This window comes from Oenanthe melanoleuca, chromosome 1A (genome assembly GCF_029582105.1).
Source record: "Oenanthe melanoleuca isolate GR-GAL-2019-014 chromosome 1A, OMel1.0, whole genome shotgun sequence".
NCBI lineage: Eukaryota > Metazoa > Chordata > Aves > Passeriformes > Muscicapidae > Oenanthe > Oenanthe melanoleuca.
Genome location: NC_079334.1, coordinates 38344637 through 38366505, shown reverse-complemented (window position 1 = coordinate 38366505; position 21869 = coordinate 38344637).

Here is a 21869-nt window from a genome sequence, read left to right as displayed (position 1 = left end):
ACAAATAAGAGGGGTTATAATAAAAAAACCTCAAGCAATTGTAAATAAAATCTCGTATTAGTCTGGGAGCCCTCTTTTGCAAGGCATGTTTCCAATGAAAGATGGCAAACTGAAAATCAGCCCAAGAAAATATTTTCTTGTCCAAGGAGGATAACACCACAACACTTGAGATTTCTCCAAAATCTTGAAGAGAAGAATAGAGCAAAATAATTCCAAGTGAAATAAACAACAACAACAAAAACATCACCTGTTATAGTTAATGGCTTAAAAGATGAATAATTTGAGTAGAGAATAAAACCTGGTACTTCATACTTCATTATGACTTATAGTTTAAGACAGATTTTTTAGGGGTTAGAGTGCAATTTTGTGAGGGCAGACTATCCCACAGCTACCTAGAAATATTTGTAGCAGCTAAGTTGACACAATTTCTTGGGCTAGGAAGGTCTCAAGTATGGTTCTGTATTGCTGTATATAAACAAAAAGAGGGAGATGTGGGGGGATCCAAATCCTTCTTTGGGGCCACTGAGTGCCCTTACATTATAAACTACTGTAATGTTGATCACAGCAAATATAGTCAGAAGTCAATACTGGGACACAGTGGAATGTCAGTTGAGAAAAAAGAAGATGGTGTTAGACCTGAACAGAATACCTTCAAAATGTGTGGGAGAAATCTGTTTTTAAAGTGACCAAAGGCCTGAAGTAACCTCTGAATTTTAATTACCAACCAGCAATATCTTACCTTCCTCTTGAAAGCATTGTTCTTCATACTCACATCTTCAATTTTTATTAATTTAATTTTTCAAAAGGATTGTGGTTTGGTCTACAGTTGGCAATTTGAACACAAAGCTTTATTATGTGCTCTTGTCCAAAGCCACTAGAATTTGAGCTAGAAGGTTTGAACTGGCTTTGGAAGGACTAATGTATATTCTGAGCTGCCTCAGCAGCAGCCAGCAGGACTCTGTTACTTGTGCTGTTGAATGTATCTTCTGCCTGTATTTTAAGCACTGGGTACTAAAGCTGGGGCTGTGGTGTATATCCTGTAAATGTTTCACTCCCTGGTGAATCAGGAAGTCATACAGCCTCCTCCCATGGAAAGAGCACTCGGAAAGTTGAGGAATAAAGTTAGAGAAATTTTCCTCCATGTTTTCATGGGACTATTTTTTTTAAGAAATGGATTTATGGCCAGAGATGTGAATTTTGAATTCCCTTTGTTTTCTTACCTTGTCTAAGCATTGTGAAGATTTACAGGGTAGGAAATTCCTCCTGGATGTAAGAACTGTTAGAAGGAAAGACTGTCTTTCTGCCTTTCTATGCACTACTGCTTTAGTTACAGAGTGTTTCCTGGAAGTCCTAGGAACAGATAGAGTAATAGCACATGTGGAGGAACATCTGTGCAGTGAAATTACAGTGGCAGATGACTCCTTCTGAGCAAGGAGAGAAAGACTTGTCTGACTGAAGAGATCCTCTCCTGTACCTCTTTGCTAAGAACAAATGACTCAAATCAAATGAGAATTAAAAGATTTCTTTTTTTCTTGTCAAATACAGGAGACCTCACTCTTTAAGTTCTCAACCTTCCAGCACTGTTGTTTGTTAACAAGTGCAGAATTGCAATTTTATGGTCAGACTCCTAAAGGTTGTACTTTGACAGACAGACCAGATGTCCTTTGAAGAAATTAGAGGTAGATCCCAAACATAGGACGATTTTTATCTTGGTTTCAATTCACAGGATTGGTCTTGTGGCCTCAGGCTTTGTTGCATTGCATTTTCCTTCACATTGTCAACTTTGGGAAATCAGAAAGATGCTTCCTTGCCTAGTGGATTGATTTTCTAGCTATCAAGCTACAGGCAGCACTAGATAGCCAGTGTAATGGCTTCTTGCAGGTCAGCCAGTGCTCAGTTTTAATTAATAGGATTTTATGGACCTGACAAGCTACCTAGAAACATGCACATGCTGGAAGTTTAGCAAAATCTCTCTTACTAAAATTGCCTTCTTTCACATGGCAATTTGTGGAGCACTGGAAACACACAGGTAGCATGTAACAGTGTCAAGACAGGCTTTCTGAACTTACTGCTGCTGCTGACCCATAAGAACATTAAGAAAGACTTGAATAGCTTCTTTTTTTTTTTTTCTTTTTTCTTTATTTTGCAGGTATCTTAAATTATCATGTGATAGCACTTTCAAATACCGAAATAATTTTGTCATGCTTTGGGGAAACCTTAAGAAAATTAATTATGTTTTGTGACATCTGTGCCAAGCTATCTGTGCAGAGCATGTTAAGTCTGCAGTAAGACGTGGTCTTCCTGGGGATCTCATCCCCCTACATACAATTTAGTCTACCATATATTTGACAAATAGATATGATTCTGATTTTATAAGGGCAGAAACTGAGTTTGTACAATTAAAGCAAAGTCTTGTGGTCTGTCTGTAGCAAAATCCAGAAAGAACTTAGTACATGTAGTTAAAGTTAGATAACTTTAACTACAGGTTCAGAAAAATGGTGTAAGGTCAGGTCTAACTTTCTTGAGAAAAACTGATTTGAAGGGAACACAGGGAGTGATCGAACTAGCATTAACTAAATTGAGGCTGATGGGATCTCTGAGCTGGATTCTTCTTTGAATATGTAATTCAGCTGTAGGTATGCAGACAAGGACTATAAAGAAGTACACCACCCAGTACAGTAACCAGTACACCATCCAGGTTAATTTTGTATCTCAGAGGGAGATGAAATAGCATGGAATTAATTCTATTTAAATTCACAAAATAAAATAAAATACTTCGCATTCTAAAATTAAAATTAGTTATATAGATTGGAGAAGGAAACATTATTTCAGCAGGAAACTCCAATACTTTGATGTGTGTTTACAGCCAGAGCAAGGGTGAGATATTAAAGCTTTTACTGAGTAGAATTTTCCCTGAAAACTGTTATTGATAGTATCAGAGTACTCAATTTTTTTTATCAGCTCCAGACACAATCACATGATTTGTAAGTCTAAAAGTAACAACATTTTTGGATTGTGTCCTAGAGGGAGAAATATCTTTATTGTTTTGACTCATATGACTTTGAGCAGTCCAACTGGACTGAATGATGTCAGTGGGAATATTCATGGGAGAGCCACACAGAGGTGTCAGCATTTGCAAGGACTTTGCCATGCCTCACATTGAAGTATTGCAGATAAGAACTTGAATGAAGTGATAACTGTATGTGAAAGCTTGAGCAATATTTGCATGCAGTCCTTGAATCCTGCTGGTGTGGTTTGTCCTTTGCCTTTATATGCACCAAATTCACCCATGACATCTTTTAGATATGAAAGTATTACATTTATTTAGTAGTCAATTTGAAAATATTAAACTTCTCAATTATTATTATTACATTAATTATTTTTGAAGAGGCTAATCACCATTATGGACTGGTTTCATAAAACACAAACCAGCTAGTTTTCAGCAACAAAACAGCTCCCAAACTACAGCTGGCTTCCAACTTTTAAAATTGCCTAACAAATGTTCTTGAAATGTGCTGAGATCAATTTGGACTTACTTGGAAGTCTGGTGGAAAATCGTATACATCTGACAGGCAGTTAAATCTCTGTGGGATGGGAGAAAATCCTGTTTTAATGGAGTTGCTTGAAAGTATCCGATAGCACTGCTCTATTCAGTTTTCACACAGCTTTGCTTTTCTTCCTTGTTCTTCATTCTTCTGAACTCTAGTTCAGAGACTGCTTCCAGACATTTATCCTCACACTCACTTAGTCTCAAGGGAAATTATGCTTATGATTGGTCCACATATATTTCTCATTTAATACCAATTTTCTAACCCTGCACTATCTTTGTCTTCATTGCATCATCCTCAGAAAATTACTGTCCCTCATTTTCTCAATGCATTTATCAGCCTTGATATTCTTCGCTAGTCTGTGGGAACCACAATTCCTCCCATACAGATGTTGCTTCAGATACACAAGCAGTCTGTATTCCACCCTCTTTCAGATTCTGTCCAGATGCATCCACCCTAATCTTTTGCTTATCTAATGCAGGTCCTTTGGGCAAACTCTGAAATGAGGCTAAGAACTCAGTGACTGGAAAGGTGCCAGCATGCCTTCCATTCTGTAGTAATTTATCACAGATTTTAGAAATGAAATTTTCCAGCATATAATTATAGAGATGGACAGTGTCCATTTCTTAGAAGTACCATAATCTGGTCTATCAGTTACAGGTGTTGCTGGCTAATGCTATTAAAACATGCACCTGTTATTCCCATTTTTCATGCTATGCCTTTTCTCTAGTAATTCCAGTTCCCTTCTCAGGCCCTTGTGAAATGATACTCAAACAAAGCCACAAGTGATGCAGCTGAACATTGCTCCACAGGCTGTGTACAGCTGAATGCTCATGAAGGTTTATTTTCTCTTCTCATTTTAGCAACTTTAGAGAGTTGCTTGTTCTTGCTCACTGCTAATCAAATGAAGAGCGTGCTTTCAAAAGAAATGAGCAGAATATAAGAGCCAGCATACTCATGTGTCTCCCAGTTTTCTGAAGGCTTTGAGGGAATGGCCATGAGAAACTGGAAGGCCAGAGATGGAAGGTGGAAGATGCAGAAAGGGTAAAGAAATGGTATTGGGAAAAACTGTCAATTGTGGCTTTTTTCATGATTACATGTGTAGACACTGAAAGGAGTGTAATTCCTGACAGTATGGTTATTTTCAAAAAAATTCACCAACTCATCAACATCAGTTTTTGCTGTAGTAAACAACTGAAAGAGCTTTTGATGAGCAGTGAATAACCTGGAATCTCAGAACCTGAGTCCACTTAGTGGGATTGTTACCTTGTTATTCTTCTGAGACCCCAAAAAGTGAGATAGACTCCTGAACAGATTAACAGATTTAGGCTTTACCAACTCATGATTTTTCCCTCCTCTCAGTTGTAAAGGGTGGTTAGGGTTCTCCATTAGAGTGGGTTTTGAAAGCATAGAGAAATACAGATGGTAGTTAGCAGCTATAGAGTGCATTTGTAATGACAGTAACTCATTAGCCATGTTAATATAGCTTAGCAATTTTCAAGTAAACATAAAGAAATCTGAAAAAAGAACATTAACATAATGCATGCTATAAGAAGAAATGATTATACAAAGTAATTTTTTTCTCTGTAATCCTTAGCTGTGAACTGCAGGCTGTTCAGTGCAACAGCACATCTGTACTTATGTAGACACTTTGGTATAATCTGTGACAAAAATCTTGCAAATGTACTTGTTATTTAAGGTTTTACCCTACTACTAAGATATGTTAACTAGTTAAAGTGAAGCCACTAATTTAAATTGTTTATAGATACATTTCTTGTTGGTGGCTTTTGTGGAACACATTAAGTATATAGATTTCAGAGCATGGTTTGGTTGTTTTTTTTTTTTTTTTTCTTTAATTGTATGAAAGTCTCAAGTGGAGGAGTGCTTCTTAAATTAATATGATCTCACTTGCTGCCTGTAACAATTTTGTCTGGTCCAGTCAGTCTGTTGTCACTGTGGCAAAGTAGGATACATTGCAGGTATGTCAATTACCAAAGTATGAAGAGAATATAAACAGAGCTTAAGATTCAATAAATCTAACACACACAGAAATATGTTGCTGTATGCCTGCTGTAATTTTTACATAATAGGAGAAAGGGGAAAGATTCTGGGGCTGTAATTTTGGTAAATCCACTAGTTTTAGAAGTCTGCTAGTTTTGGCATCCACTTGAGACAGCTAAAACTGCAATTGAGAAAAGAAGCACCTAAATTGGTGAATATTTTTAATGTGAATGGGTGGCTTCTGTAGCTTGACAAGAAATATTTGCAGTGCTTCTCTAAATCTTCCCAATTGCTTCACATTTTGCTTAATTTTTTTAATATCTTCATAAGTCCTCATGAAAGTTTTTTAGGAACAGCTTCTGACTTATTTTTTTCTTAAGAACTGAACCTACAAGGTGCTTATCCTCCTCAAATTCTGTTGAGACTAGGGACTGATTACTCTTAGGTTCTTGCAAGACTGGGCCCTATAAGCAAACTTATTTGATTAGTTAAACTGGTGGTCTAGAAGTTGCTGAATTGTATCCCATTTTCTTTCTGTCAATGGCTAATTTCAGTATAGGACTATTCTTTACAAATTGGTAGGACCACATTTAGTGCCTTGAAAGAAATATCTGGTTGCCATGAACTGTAGATTTAATTATAAAACAATATATTTAGTCAAATTGGTGACAGACTATCAAAAGCATTTGTCCTTTTTCAGCAATGGCTTCTGGTTCAAAAGTCTCAGTCATCTGCTTTCAGTTTTATGTATTTTGGTGTTATTTTTTATTTAGTCAACATTTTACAGGGCCATTATTATAAGGGGAAGTTTGGGTAATTAAAACTATCATGGCTTCATGATCCTTAGTGGTAAAACACATCTGTTGATACAAATTTGTCTCTTTTTTTCACTACTTCAGCTGCTTCAGAAATGCTGATGCTTTTGTTCTATGACATCAGTGTAGTAGTCTACTACTCTAATCTGTTAATGTTAATAAGAGCTGGTTGAAAAAGTATCAGGTACTAACAATTAAAGTGGGCAGAGCCATCTGAAACCACAAACTGCTGCCTGTTTTTTCTGATTGGCCCTTTCTCTGAAATGTAGAAATTCTCAACTATTTCATCTTCCAAAATATTTTAGTTACAACACAGGAGCAACTGTGATATGCTGTGCTGTACGTAGAAGTTATTATTTAAATATTAATGCAGCACACAGCTTAGAAAAGTGATCTTTGTCATATTAAACTGGCTAGCAATTGTCACCTTGGACTGCTGGGTTTGGAAAGAATACTCACTTTTGCACTGACTGGTAACAAGTTGTCACTACCTTTTTCTCTGTAGTGGCTGCTATGTGAAAAGAGTGTTTTCAACCATTCAAAAATGGGAATGACTGATCATATGGACATGACTACTGCACGATCATCTGCCTAAATATTCTGGATAATTTATGCTTCTATTGGGGAAAGATTTCTGGACTAACCCTTTTCTTTCTAACTACGTGAATTAAACTATGCAGTTTTGCAAAGCTCATATTGGTCAAGTGATGGGCTTGTTGACATTTCTGCAGTTTTGCTGGCAGGGTTATTCCTTAAAAACAGATCAGAACAGAAAGCACTTTTACCTCTGTTACTGCACCTAGAGCTTTGGAGACTTAATTTTTATGTTTAATACTCTGTAATCAACATATTCCTGGCAGAGGATTATCCTGATTAGATTCTTGGGACACATCTGTGTTCTGTCCAAAAAACAAGATGAGCTGGCTGTCAAACTGGCTCACCAACCATACTCATTCTGGACCCTCATGTCTGCCTGTAAAGGTCACTTCATGAGCAGTACCTATGCCCTCTGGAGTCTTCAAGCACTCATATTGTCCGATTTTCCTGTTCTTATAGTCCAGTTTCTGTGTGTAAGGCTGAGCATGCTATAGCCTGGATAGACTCCATGAATGTTTTGAACTGCAGGATAATACCTGAGAGAACAACATCTGGCATTGTGGGATGATGCTGTGGGTGGATGATGGAATTCTCAGTAATTGGTTTGGGGCCTCCTTTGTGCCCTACATCATAAGAATAAGGTGGGTATTTTCACATTGCTCAGCAGCTAGCAGAGCTGCCTGGTTCTACCATACACCAGACAGAACAGGTAACAATTTGGCAGTGCTGACAAGAGAAAGGGCAGAGGGAGCATATTTTGGCTGTGACCATCCCTTTCACACAAAGCTGGTAAATGTTAACAAACCATTCAGAGTCAGGGAAAAGCAGGAACATGCTATAACATAGGTCATCTGACAGCTGGCCATATGCTGTGAGCAGTGATTTCACGTGGCAAGTATGAATAGACCTGTTTCTGGGAACTATTTGGGATTGAATTAGAAATTGATTAGTAGATTTTATCCTTCTTAAAAATAATGTCCTTTCTTAGCCCTTGCATGCTAATGCTTGAGCTGGTCACTAACTGAGATGGACATTCCCCATCAACTTCAGAGGAAGGGGGATGGAAAAAATTATGCAGCAGGATGAAACTCCATTTTATGCACTTAAAACTTAGAGTTTTAAGTTCAAGGCTTGTCTGTGTTTGTTTTCCACTGTGCAGAACCTAGTGACAGTGGATTGTCAGGTGTCTTTCTCTAGGCTTTTGAAAGCACTTACATTTTCTCTCCTTTTGTTCCTCAATAGAGTGTCTTCTGTGGATATAGTAGATTTAATTACTTAAGTCTTGCTCACGTCCTGGTATTTCATAGATAGCTGTTCTGTAAATCTCTAACAGTAACATGATATATATTGGGATTCTCAACAGAAGGAATATGTAAATAATATGGTCACACCCCTGCAACATCCCTTTATTTAAGCTGCAATTGCAATTCATAAAATCATTGCAAAATAATAAAAACAATGGTTGTAAGATAAATACCATAAATACAGTCCTAGAAACCACATCTTACTTTAATTGAGAGCAGATGCAATATTGCAGAAGCCCAGGGAATGCTGCAGTTCATATTCTCCCTCCCTGACTCCTTCTAGGGGAGCACAATACATTTTGACTAACATACATCCTGGCAAGTTTGTATGCAAATTTTCTTTCTTAAATATAAACCAAAGTTAATTTAAAGTGTTCTTGCACTCAGGAATGGTGGTTCATAGATGCTGTTTTCCTATTTCCTTTGTCCATGAAACATTGCCTGCACTTTGGGTTGTGCCTTTAAGATTTCCAATTGAATAGGGCATCAGGGAACTCAAGGGAGCACTGGCTTTGCCAAAAATTCACAAACACAAATAGCAATGAATTGGGAAATGCATATCTTTTATCTGGTTCATCTTCTAGTTCAAAGGTTTTGTTTGGGCTAGTCTTTCATGTTACTTCTTTATCATTACTTCTTAAAAAAAAAAAAAGCATGAAGTCATACAGTGCTCCCAGAACTCATATCTTTATTGAAACAGGCATTAGAGAAAAGAAATAGTGAGAACCTGGTATTTTTCAGTCCCACTTGTTTTAACTGATGAGAGACTATAATATATCCTTAGCCTGAAAATGCTCCTGTATGCATTTTTGGAGACAGAAACCAGGTATTAACGAACACAGAGACTAACAGCTTAATAGTCCAGGTGCATAACTTACACTTTTAGGATTCTCTCACCCACGCCCATATAAACTATTTTATTCTCCTGAAAGTTCTCCTTGAAAGGGAACTATCAATGTTTAGAAACCTTCAAAACAATTGCCAACCAAACACATTCAATTCCTGCTCAGTCAGCTAATTCAAGATAGATTTTTATAGTGTAACTATTTTGAAGAAAAGTGCCGGAAACAATTTAGCATCTCTGAGGAGATCGCTGTCCATCATACAGAATAAAGATTATGCTTACAGACTAATCCTTGTTCTGTGTATTGCACTAGCCATTTGGAGTGTGTGCCACACTTTATTTATTTATTTAAAAAATACATTGCTCCTCGGTACAAGATTTTTATAAATCCTAGTAAATTATCTCTCTGGATGGTTCTGGGAGGCACATCACTAGCATTAATTAATTTTTATTTTCTGAGGAGAAAATGAGGCACAGCAGCTGTGTCTCTCACCCAAGATCTCCTAGATAATCTGAAAAAGCAAAAGCAAATGAGTCCAGATCCCACTTACTTGAAGCGTCTCTGCTTTCCCTGCTAATATTCTGTCTTGCTCTTTAATATTTCAGATTAGCTTACAGTGTATAGAGAAAGAGTTCATGACTAGATACTCTTCCATGGAATTTTTCCAGGGTTCCACCTAGACATGGCATTTTTATTTATATTTTTACAGAAGGACTCTCCCTTCCCCAGGCCTCACAAAAGTTTCTCTGATGGAGAGATGGGACAACTTGGGAGGTCTGTGTGAAGAGCTACATTTTGCTGGATACACTCCTGCTGTTTGCAAATTGCTCCAATGGGAGGACTAGCCAACTAACTCAGTCAACCTACTAAAATGGATTCCCTATTTTATAGAGATAGATCCTCTCAGTTAACTCATCTGTAGGATTGTAAAAAATGAGAGACAGAGCACATGCCACATGGGGGGGAGTAAACAAAAGCTGATGGGTAAGGTTTTGTTTGGTACCAACAAAGATTGGTAATTACCTGTTTGCTGTTTGCTCTACCTCAGTTTTCATGCTTTCCCTATCTCTCCTCACCGATTCGGATTTTGATTCTGTAAACATAAACCAGTTAAAAAGTTCCACAGGGAGCAAAGAAAGAATTCCTTGCAGATTACTGCCAGTATTGTCAAAGAACAAAAAAGTACATGCACACCCTACAAAGTGTTCTCAGGAGACCCTCATCAATGTTTGTATTTTACCTGAGCTCTGTGAAATATGAATCCACTGCTCTTTACTGCTACCTGTACAAGTCAGAAACTGCCCAAGCAATTGGAAAACTTGGTCCTAAGTTACAGGTTTTGACTGGATGTTTCCTTCAGTCAGCTTTGGCAGACTATGAAAGTATGCTGGCTTTTGGAACAGCTAGTACATCACAGGAAAACCATACTACAGAATTGTATTATTTCTGCTGCTCTCCTCGAAGAGAGGTCTCCAGCTTTCTCTCTTGAAATTCATGAATATTCTCAGTTGGCTAATTTTGCTCCTGCTAGTTTTCTGGCAGCAGTGCTGTTACATCAGTGAGTTTCTCACAGCATTAGATAACTTTTGAAAGCTGGTCATATTTTTTGAAAGAGCAGTGTGTAATTATAGCTGTGTGGGGCATTTTTCCCCCTTTATTGTAGCTTGTTAAAGCAACTGATAGGTTGATCAAATCTGAACTCTGAGCTATAAAGGCAAGAAAGCAGAGCATAGATGGATAATTCATTGGAATGTCTGTGAGATGGGAGATCCAGCTAAGGTAAATAGCAAGATAGGAACTGTTTACAGGCTATATGCAGTGGTGAACATTGCTGGGAAGAAAAATATTATGCTTGCTCTCCCAGCGTAACAGAAGGTCACTCAAATGTGAATGGATTTTGCAATATGACTTAACGTGCACACACAAATAAAGCAACTAGATGGTTACAACCATATATATTCAGTTTAAAACACTGAACAAAGATTGAGACCTGGAGAAATACAAACCCTCAACTTGTGAAGCTGAACTTACTCTATTGGAAGTTATCAGGGGTTGATCTAAACAATTAAGCACAGGGAACATTATATGCCAGTAAATTGACATCAAGCTTTCTTCTGTTTGGGTTTCTGATCCTTCATCAGTCAATGACCTTCTGGGAGGTGGGATTGTACTCCACATAGATATGCATGCTCCTTAGTTAGTTTCTGGCAATTTTAAAGCCATGGTATGGCAGTTCTTGTCAGCGTTTCCAGCAACATCACTGACAACACTGAAAAATGGCAGCCCAGATGCCAGCATATTATGGTTAGCTCTGTAATGAGTACAGCTATCCAGGGCTGGAATGGGATAGGAGAAACTAGTCAATGTTTCATCTCAACAGTAAAATAAGAAAGAAGGAAAAAAAACACTGTAATTCACAGACTCTTTTCTACTACTCTGTGAGAAATCTATATCCTTACATCTTTAAGTCATGGAGACACTTTCATTGTGTTGTTTTTTGTTGTCATACTATATTATGATCTATACTATAGTATGATCATTGTTTTAATTGTATAAACTCTTCTAGATTGCAAATAAACTGTAAAATCATACCATGATATATAAGTATATGAAAAACAGATATTATATAGTATCACTTCAATTAATCTTGATTGTTTTTTGAGTCACTCTCTGAAGCCAGTAAGTTCCAGTCTTTTAGATCTATCATAAAAGACATCAGCATCTGTTCTTACATAATTTCTGTGTGTCTAGCAGTGTCTTCTCCAAATTTTTTTTCTCATGTGGAAGACTCACTCTGTTGTGTAGGAAAACCCCATCATCTCATTTTTTACCATGCACTTATGCTTGTTACAAGACAAAAATATTCTGCTGTTCTAGAGGTGGGTTACTAGACTGTATTTTATTGAGAAGAAAGATTGATGCAGGTTGAGTGTTGCATAATAGAATATTATTTTTAAAATATACAATAAAACAATCTTTGGATCAAATGATTGATACTAACTTGCTAAGTCTTTTTAGCTCTTATTTGGATAAAAGAATAGGTTTTATATAAAGGTATGTCACTGGCTTTTAACTTGGAATAAAAGTCCCCATTACAGACCTGTATGATTTCAGACCTTACATGGAAAGCTCCAAACCAAATAGAATTAAATATCTACCTATTTGTGTCTCAGGTTCCTTGAGTAAACAAAGGAATGCAACCAGACTCCTGGGATACCTACAACTCGTAGACATGGGCAGCACACCTTTGTAAATGCAAGCTGAATGACCTAGATCATTTCAGGTATGCAGTCACCATTCCGCAAAACCTGAAGAATTTAGGCAGGTGGTTTGGTGTTCAAAATGGTTTGCAGATGCAGAAGGTCAGATCCAGTGAGGATTTAGGTGCCTAAAAGTTAATTTTTGCTGCACTAGCCTTCTAAGTAGGGGAAGAGCTGGCTTTCAAAACAGCTGACAGGTTAAGCTGCTCTAGAAGCTGGGAATTGGCCAGTTGAGAAATTTTGAGGACATAGGAAATACTTACTCCCCAGTGGATCTCATAAAGCCTGTAGGAACTGTTTCCATTCACTCTGCATCTGCAGCCTGGCACTTCTTGAAGGAGGTTATCAGCATCCTTTCTTCAGGACCCAGCACAGCTCATTTGACTTCTGAAACAAGGCTTCAGCTCTGGTAGCCTTGCCATCTTGCCTCTGATGTAACAGTTTGAGCACACACCTTCAACACACAAGACCTGAATCAATCCCCAGCTCTGTGGGATTTCACACCCAAGAAAATTGCCTCCCAGCAGGGCAATCCAACTGCCAGATTAAAGACTTATGGAATGAGGGAGAAGTTGGGCTTTCTCTATTCTTTTTGTAAGGGTTGTGCCATTACAAAATGTAAATAAGAATCTAAGGCTAAGCATGACTTCGTTCTAGTGGTTAAGGAAGTTCCACTTGCTGTTTTCAGTATAGGTACTATGATCTAGGTGATCTACTTAATGTTCACTTAGAAATATGAATGATCTTGACAGACAGGATGACAACTCAGGATCTCTTTGTACTTGTAAAAGATTTACTTCATTTCTAGCCCTGTTAAAGGACCACCCTGTGCATCTGAAAAAGCAGAACTTTCCTGCTTTCCCATGGATCAGAAAGAAGTGTAATTTTTTTTAGTTAGATGCAGCTGAGCAGAACTTTCCAGGGCCACACATCTGTATGGACAATTAGTTTTTATTTGGATTGGGTCCATGTCCTTTTCAAAGCTAGGCTAATATGGAACACTGGAATGAGTGAGGCTCCTCAGCACACCAAATTCATGGCTCTGTGGCAGGCTGCAGTATACCTATGCACTGAAAAGTGGCTAGATCTGAGAGCAGACCAAATGCCAACTTGATCCATGTGTGCAAGTTTGGTGTGTATATATCCACATGTACAAAATATTAATCAGCAAAATTAGACAAAGTTCAAGGATAGATAATTGAACAATAGGATTGTCATCCATCTTTCCATCTGCTGTGATATTCATGTGTGTCAGAGAATTGCCTTTTTAGTTCACATGTCTGTCTCTATTTGTATTTGTATGATTCCAAATGGTCCAGAAAGAAATAGAGTGCAAGGAGCCTACAGTTACCACCACACAACACACTTCATGTCCCATCAGAATGCTCATTTAGTTTCTTTTGGAAACAATGTTTAAATAACCATGTCCTCTGAGACCTGGCACAAATATCTTCATAAGGAACTCCTGCAAGAATGTTCTATTTGGTATTTCATATAGATATGTAGAAACACTTATCTCATACTTGAGATTTCTCAGACTTTTATTCTCTTTTGGTTTCATGATGCTTGTCAGATAATAATAGATATTATAATCAGAAGGACAGCACTGCTCTTCCATTGGGCATAAATCTAAGGTAAATCCATTGGTGTCAGAAGTTTTAGCCTGGTTTTGTTTTAGTGTACATGAGAACAGAGTCTGTACCATACATCTTATTTTTCTTTTGATATAATCCAGTGTATCCGGAAATAAGAAAGCCGTATCAAGTCCCAAATCAAGTTTTTAAAGATATCAGCTTTCTTTTACAATCTGGGTGGCCCTCACCATGTCTGGGAAAACGTGAACCCAGTGGTCCTGCTAACGCATCACCTGCTTTTCTCCAGACTGCTGTAATCAATTTGTCTTTATCCACCATATTACCAAAAGATACTATTAAAATTCATATCTGTGTGTTCTCCCCAGAGGGTAAACCATCAGAGATCTCCAGGGTTTTGGAGGTTTTGTGGAGATGCAGAAGGCTTTAATTATGTTTAAAATAAGATCAAATTTCTTCCCTACAGTAATTTCAGATACTTCTACCAGATTCCTGTAGGGCTATTTTGCACTCTGAAAACTTGATCAATTATCAACCTCACAAATTACATCTTCTGTTTACATTTTCCTAGAACATCAAAGAGTGTTGATTTAAAACAGTGTTCCCAGACTTAAATAATGATGTTTCAGTTTTTTGCTTAAAGACTTATGATGATCTCTCCTGTAGACCCTGGAATGGTTTGGGCCTGAAGGATCTTAGTCACATTTAGGATTATTTTTAAGATACTTAGTCTTCTCTAAGAGTTGAATCCTGAGGTTTTTGCCTCAGGCAAAACTGTCAAAATAAATGGAGTTCTACCCAAGGAAGGGAAGAATAAGAATCAAGTTAAAACTTTAAATTTTGGCCCCAAGATATAAGCATCTTCTAAACTGTCAGGAGAGCAAGTAATTTTTTATCTAAGGAATTTTTTCCTTTCACTGTTTTGCTAAAACACGTGGCAATATAAGTGAAGGAAGGAGACTCAGTTCTTGCAGATGCCTCTCTCTGCAAAAGAGAGAAGACAAACATGCAAAAGAATGTCTTTGGATTACCATTCCTCTGCTTGAATTTGAGGCATCTTCTTTCAAAAGAACATCTCAGGAACATGAGCGTTCCAGAAATGAATAAAAATGTGAAACTCATTGGAAAGGGGAAACGCGTGTTAATAATAAACCCACAACGAGACCTGCAATGCAGGATCTGCTTTCAGAGCAGAGCTGCCAGTAATTCTGCACCTGTGTCTGTCTACCTCTACTATGTTGTACTTGTCCATCATGTCTCAGAGTATTGTTCTGTGGAAATCCAAAAGAATACTTGATTGTTGTTTCCAAAAGGCAATTCTTAACTTTCAAACACTGTAAAATTTCTTAGAGGAAATTAGCACATCTTCGTTTGGCCTCTCTTCATATTCCATTTTAGTAATTCCCCGTATTTCCCTTTTATTACTTTTTGCAACATCATATTTCTTATATCTAGTAAGTGTTTTTTCAGTGTCATGTTCTATTTTTTCCAATGTAAAAAAAAAAAGTACTTTTTATAACAGTAGTTCCTACCCATGAACACCGATCACTTGAATCTCATTTTGTTTCATTCATACAGTTTCCCACACTCTCCTTCTCTGTTTACTGCTGGGTTCTATATCTACCCACCTGCCCTCTAAAGTCTTAAATGACAGCTAAATTGGGAGCAACCATACACACAGTTCTACAAGCATCTAATGAAGCCTGAACACACTCCCTGTGGGTGTTGGTTATCCTCTGATCTTCCTCCTCCTTTTTGCTGGGAACAGTCCCACATTAGACTTTCTCTACCAGACAAAAAGAGGAGTTTGGCATCAAGTTTGGAAGGTGTTCTGAATGACCAGTCAATCATCTGTACTGCTTAGATAAAGGGCAAGTCTCAAATTTAGCCTATTACACCTGAATTCTGCCCAACTTTCCTTCTCTCAGCATTCATGTGGATCTCCCTTAGCTACCTGTAGGAGCCTATTTTTTTTCAGATTTTGTTCTTTCAAGTATGGTTGAAATTAGTGGATTGTTTCCTTAGGACAGGCTTAACATGATTGCTGCTGGAGTGCCATCCATTTTGCAGGGTGTACTAGGGGTTTCTTTTAAAAGCAGACAATTCCGCTAAGGTTGTTCTTCTGACAGAACAAAATCAATTATCAAATCATGACATCAGAATCAAATTGTCTTTCACAAATACTCCTGTACTCTGCTGTCTTCCCCATACTATCGCTGTATTGAGATTACAGAGTCACTGCAAAATCAGTAGAGCCATGCAGCTTGCCCTAAATATTAATGTAATGCCATACAAATAGCACTTACCTTCAAAACTAAGATGGTTTCAGTTGATTTCCCTGATGGCTGCAGCAGTGGCAGAATCTTGAAAAAAACAGTCTGAGGTCACCTTTGGATCAAAACTGAGATAAATTCCAACTCCTTATTCCTTGTTTCATTAGTTTCCATCTTGATATTACTTTTCAAATCTATACAGCCTTTTACAGCAAAACAAAATTCAAAGTGTCAATATATGCAGCCTGCTGATGAGGCTCTGAAAAGATCTGGAGTATCCTGCATTCTGTCCATCAAAGTGCATAATCTCCTTCTTAATTTTAGGCATGTGAGTAACTCCACTGAAAAGAACAGAATTACCTACTCAGCTGGGTTCTGGCCAAAGTACTGAGCCTATGAAGTATTGAATTCTCAGTGAAAATAAGCTGTCTTGGTTGGAGTGAGAGAGACTTTTGGAAACAGGAGAGTATTATATTTCATGCAGCTCTGTTATTCCATTATTTAGTTATGCCAATTAATGCATGAATGTTCCATCAATTTTTAATTTTTTTTTTTACTTCACACAAAGTCCATGCATTTAGAAAGTATTCAATCTGTCAAACACTATAATGCCAGATAATTATATTCTGTTTTAAAGAACTTACACCCTTGCAATAAACCAACATTCAAACATCTGGCATCTAGATTTTTGGGATTTCTGTACAATTTACACTCCAAGAATCCTGCTCAATTCAATGGAAGCATCTGTGCTGATGTTACTGCACAAATATTACCTTATACATGGTCAGAAATCAAAATACAGTTACTACTTCTCCAATTCTAATATGGATGTAGCACTTATTCTAACCTTTAGTAAATATAAGATACTCTGTTATAAAATAATTCTATATGAAATTGTGAGTTTTATACTTCTATTTAAAACATTCATTACTAGACTTACAGGAGTTTAAACATTTAGCTTTGAGGATGAAGATAAAACTGAAACTTTCTGTTATTTAAACTCAGAGTTCACATTTTTGTAGAGATATTTGTCTTTGCAGAATATACATTTAGACTGTGTAGGTTGCATATATCTTACCAGCTCTTGTTTGGAGTGGCTTGCTTTTGGCTATTTTGTAAAATATAAAAAAGTGGACTAAAATCAACTAAATATCCCCTTCAAACACCTTCCAACATTAAAATATTTATCTTTTTCCACAAATATGGAATATTGTCTTTCACTGGTAGGATAAACAATATTCAGCCTCAATCTATATAAAGTTTCTGGTATCCATTTTAACCTATCAGGTAATGTAGAATTTTATTCTACAGGTGAGCTGAGAATCTCTAAGGCATTACTTGTTATACATATTCAGTCACACAGAAATACACCCTGGAACAACCACTGGACTTCTGTGTATTAAACTGCTATTTGGAAAAGCTATTTTGGATAATATTAAGAGGATTATACTGCGTTAATATGTGTTTATTTTCCTTCCATCAGTAAGTAAAATAGTTCAGTAGAAGGACTATGGTATGAAGTACTGCTTCAAAAGTGCAAGAATAAGTGCTTGAAAAATATTGTCAGTAAATTCCTAGTAGTCTCATAAGTGGGATAAACTACACAATTTTCTGCATTATGGGCTAGATAATTTTCTGTGAAAGATTTCTTCAAAGCCAGCCCTGGAGCTAGTCCAGGAGGGCAGTCTGTTTAGGAAAACAAACCTGAAGAAGAGAAAATTATGAAGCATATAACTGGTGCACCATCTCTTGCCCTTTCTGCCTGTACATTGGAGCCAGTTCTGTATGAAAGGAAAAAAAAAATCATAAGGAAGGTAAATAACTGCTTTTGCTTTAGGAAGTTCTGGAGATTTTAGTGCCATTTGCTGTTAAAAACAGAGGAAGGAATGATGCTTCGAGGACACACTACAAAGTTTGGCCTAATAAATGTGAATGGATATACAGGGCTTGATTGTTCTTTCACACCAATGAAACTCCATGGACTGAAATTAGGCACACTAATTACACAATATACTTCTGTAAATAATTTGTAACTCTGAAGTGAATGAACTGTAATATAACCTAAAGCACAATGTGCATGTGCAGCCTGGCCCCTCAGGCATGTGTTAATAGTAACACAGCTTGTCATCGTGTATTTTTAAATTTTTAAATCTAAATAAAATATAACACTGCATGTAATAAGTACTTTAAATGGCAGATGTGTAATAAACATCTCTATTTATGACAGACTTAAGCAGCAAAACATAATGAGGTGTGGTTCTGGTACAAATTTTGCTTCAGGTTCACTTTGTACTTTTAACCACCTTCATTAATTACACAGCTAAGATCATGCCCTGGAGAGCTTTAATTTTCTTGTGATTATATAATGGTCTCTTACTGATATCATTATTCAAAAAAATAAATAAAAGATTAAGAATGTTTTCAGACAGAGCTTTTAAATATAAAGATTTGTTAAACATATTTTTACCAAACCTGAGCCACAACTGAAAACATCTGAAGATGTTTCTTTGCCTTAGGTAACCATGCAACTTTTTCTCTGTTGTTTGCACTACCCTTTCTCATATACATGTTTTTTGAATGACTGCCATTACCCTTGTTTCTGTAGACCAGAAATGTCTTCATCTTCATAATGGCCCTGGAAGATAGGGAATACTCACATCTGTGTTTTCCTGATAGGGCACAGATTTCCATTCTTGCTCAGCTAAGTGGGAGGTAGGTATCCAAACACTTCCAAGTTGTTGTGTGTATGCGGTTTGCCCTAGGTCAGGCAAGAATGAACAGGAATTGTCTCCATTTCCTGAGCTCTCAACTGATGCTCTAAGCCCTGGACCTTCCTTTGCACTCCATAATATGCACATAGGGAAAATGGACAAAAAAGCAACCCAATTATCAAAGAGGCACAACAGGTTTGAAACATGATGACCGTACACTGCAGGAAACAGGTTCTCATCCGATGGAGTGCCGGCTTTTGTGGCAGGTGGGACAATGTATCAGGCCCACAGCCTGTTCCCATAGCCCTCTTCCCTGGGCACAGCCCTGGAGCCTGTAAGGAGCGGGCTGTGTGTCAGATGAATTGTTCTGGCAGCAGCCACAGCTCCCGCCCGGGCCCAGCCTTTGCGGATGGCTGCTTGGCTGCTCTCCCATCACACAAGGGTTACATGTCTGGGATGTGACAGGAGAATGACCCCTGGGCAAGAGGGCTGGGAGCAGCTGCCATTGCTGGAAGCGCTCGTCCAGAATGCAGCCGGCTCTGCTCCTGGTTGCCAAGCCACGCAGGGCAACGAGGGCAGCGAGGTGCAGGCTGAAGGACTCTGTCTGCTGCTCTGGCTGCAGCTTGCTGCCTGCAGCCCTGCTTGCCAAGGCAGCTCACAAGTGGGGAGCGACCTAACTGCACCAGTGTGCAGGGAAGCCATGTGGCCGGGGAGCCTGGGCATGCAGCTGCTGGAGCCTGGGCATGGAGATCCTAGAGCCCGGGCATGGAGCTCCGGGAGCCTGGGCATGGAGATCCTAGAGCCCGGGCATGGAGCTCCTGGAGCCTGGGCATGGAGATCCTAGAGCCCAGGCATGGAGCTGCTGGAGCCTGGGCATGGAGCTCCTGGAGCCTGGGCGTGGAGCTCCTGGAGCCTGGGCATGCAGCTGCTGGAGCCTGGGCACGGAGATCCTAGAGCCCGGGCATGGAGCTCCCGGAGCCTGGGCATGGAGCTGCTGGAGCCTGGGCATGGAGCTCCTGGAGCCTGGGCATGGAGATCCTAGAGCCCGGGCATGGAGCTCCCGGAGCCCGGGCATGGAGCTGCTGGAGCCTGGGCATGGAGCTGCTGGAGCCCGGGCATGGAGCTGCTGGAGCCCGGGCATGGAGCTGCTGGAGCCTGGGCATGGAGATCCTAGAGCCCGGGCATGGAGCTCCCGGAGCCTGGGCATGGAGCTGCTGGAGCCTGGGCATGGAGCTCCTGGAGCCTGGGCATGGAGCTCCTTTAGCCTGGGCATGGAGCTCCTGGAGCCTGGGCATGGAGCTGCTGGAGCCCGGGCATGGAGCTGCTGGAGCCCGGGCATGGAGCTGCTGGAACCTGGGCATGGAGCTCCCGGAGCCCAGGCATGGAGCTGCTGGAACCTGGGCATGGAGCTGCTGGAGCCCAGGCATGGAGCTGCTGGAACCTGGGCATGGAGCTGCTGGAACCTGGGCATGGAGCTGCTGGAGCCTGGGCATGGAGCTCCTTGAGCCCAGGCATGGAGATTCTAGAGCCTGGGCATGGAGCTCCCGGAGCCCAGGCATGGAGCTGCTGGAGCCCAGGCATGGAGATCCTAGAGCTTGGGCATGGAGCTCCCGGAGCCCAGGCATGGAGCTGCTGGAACCTGGGCATGGAGCTCCTGGAGCCCGGGCATGGAGCTCCTGCGCTGTCCTGCTCCCGCTGCAGCCACAGCCACCTCTGCGCTTGTGCCAAGTTTTGCTCAGGAAAACCAAACCTGCACGTAGTGACTAGCATACACTGCACCTCCAGACTGTTATGGGTGTCACACAGATAGCAACCCAAATCTTCAGCTCTTCTGTGTTTTCACTGCACTGGCCAGTCTATGTCTTTCTCTTCCATACTAGTTTCCTTCCTCCAGGCTTCATTTTGTTCCAAATTTGCTTTGTTCTAGCCATATTGAAGTGGTTTTAAGGCTTCAATGGGCAACACAAGATCTTAAGAGTCTTAGTTTTAAACCACATTCACAAAATATCCATTAATTTAAGTGAGAATGCTGAATTTACCACCTTTTGGAATATGTACTAAGAATTTACTGTAGTGTAAATAATTTACTCCATACTTTGTGAAAGTAAGTATAGTGGAAAATTATATTTAACCTCTAATTTCTAAACTAAAACAGCAATATTCTTCTCTGGTGTAATATATTTTCCAGTCATGTGATGAAGAGAAGCATTTTTTTCAGCTGAGCTCACTTAAAGTTCAAAAGATAAATATATCACAATGACAAATTGCAAAATGCTATTCATACATTTAGGTAAAAATGGTTCCCTCATTTGTTTGTATTTCACATAAACTGTATTACTGTTATTTCCAAAGAAAATATAGTACAAAATAATTCTGATTAAAAATACAAGTATTGTTAATGGACCAAAACAGAAATTTATCTTAGCTTGTGGGGAAAAAAGAAAAAATAGGAACTAAGTATACTGTCTTTGGGTGAAATTCATTCCAGCAGAAAATTATATCCTAATCTCCAGCCCAGGGCCCTACAATGGTGGGACGTGAGTGGAGTAGCCAGTGCAGGGTTTTCTGCATCTGTTCTGTTCTCTTCTGGGTGGCTGAGAACTTCTCCATATGGAAAAGAGGTCTGAATTTACAGCACTGCCAGGCTGTCTTAAGACTTGTCCACAATGAGAAGGTGAAAGAAATTTGAGAGCACATTTGCCACACTCTTGTGACTCCATACGTGTGTCTGAGAGGATGCCCAGCCAGCTGTGAGAATGAACTGGTTTATCTGATGGGCTGTGAGGTAGGGCACACTTGCTGGGCACAAAATCAGTTAATATCTGTCTGTTTGCCCCTTAAATGCATCCTCTACTTGTGGAATAACAGGCAAGAGTCAAAGTCACCCACTGCAACAGGATTACTGATTTCATTTTGTCCTGGA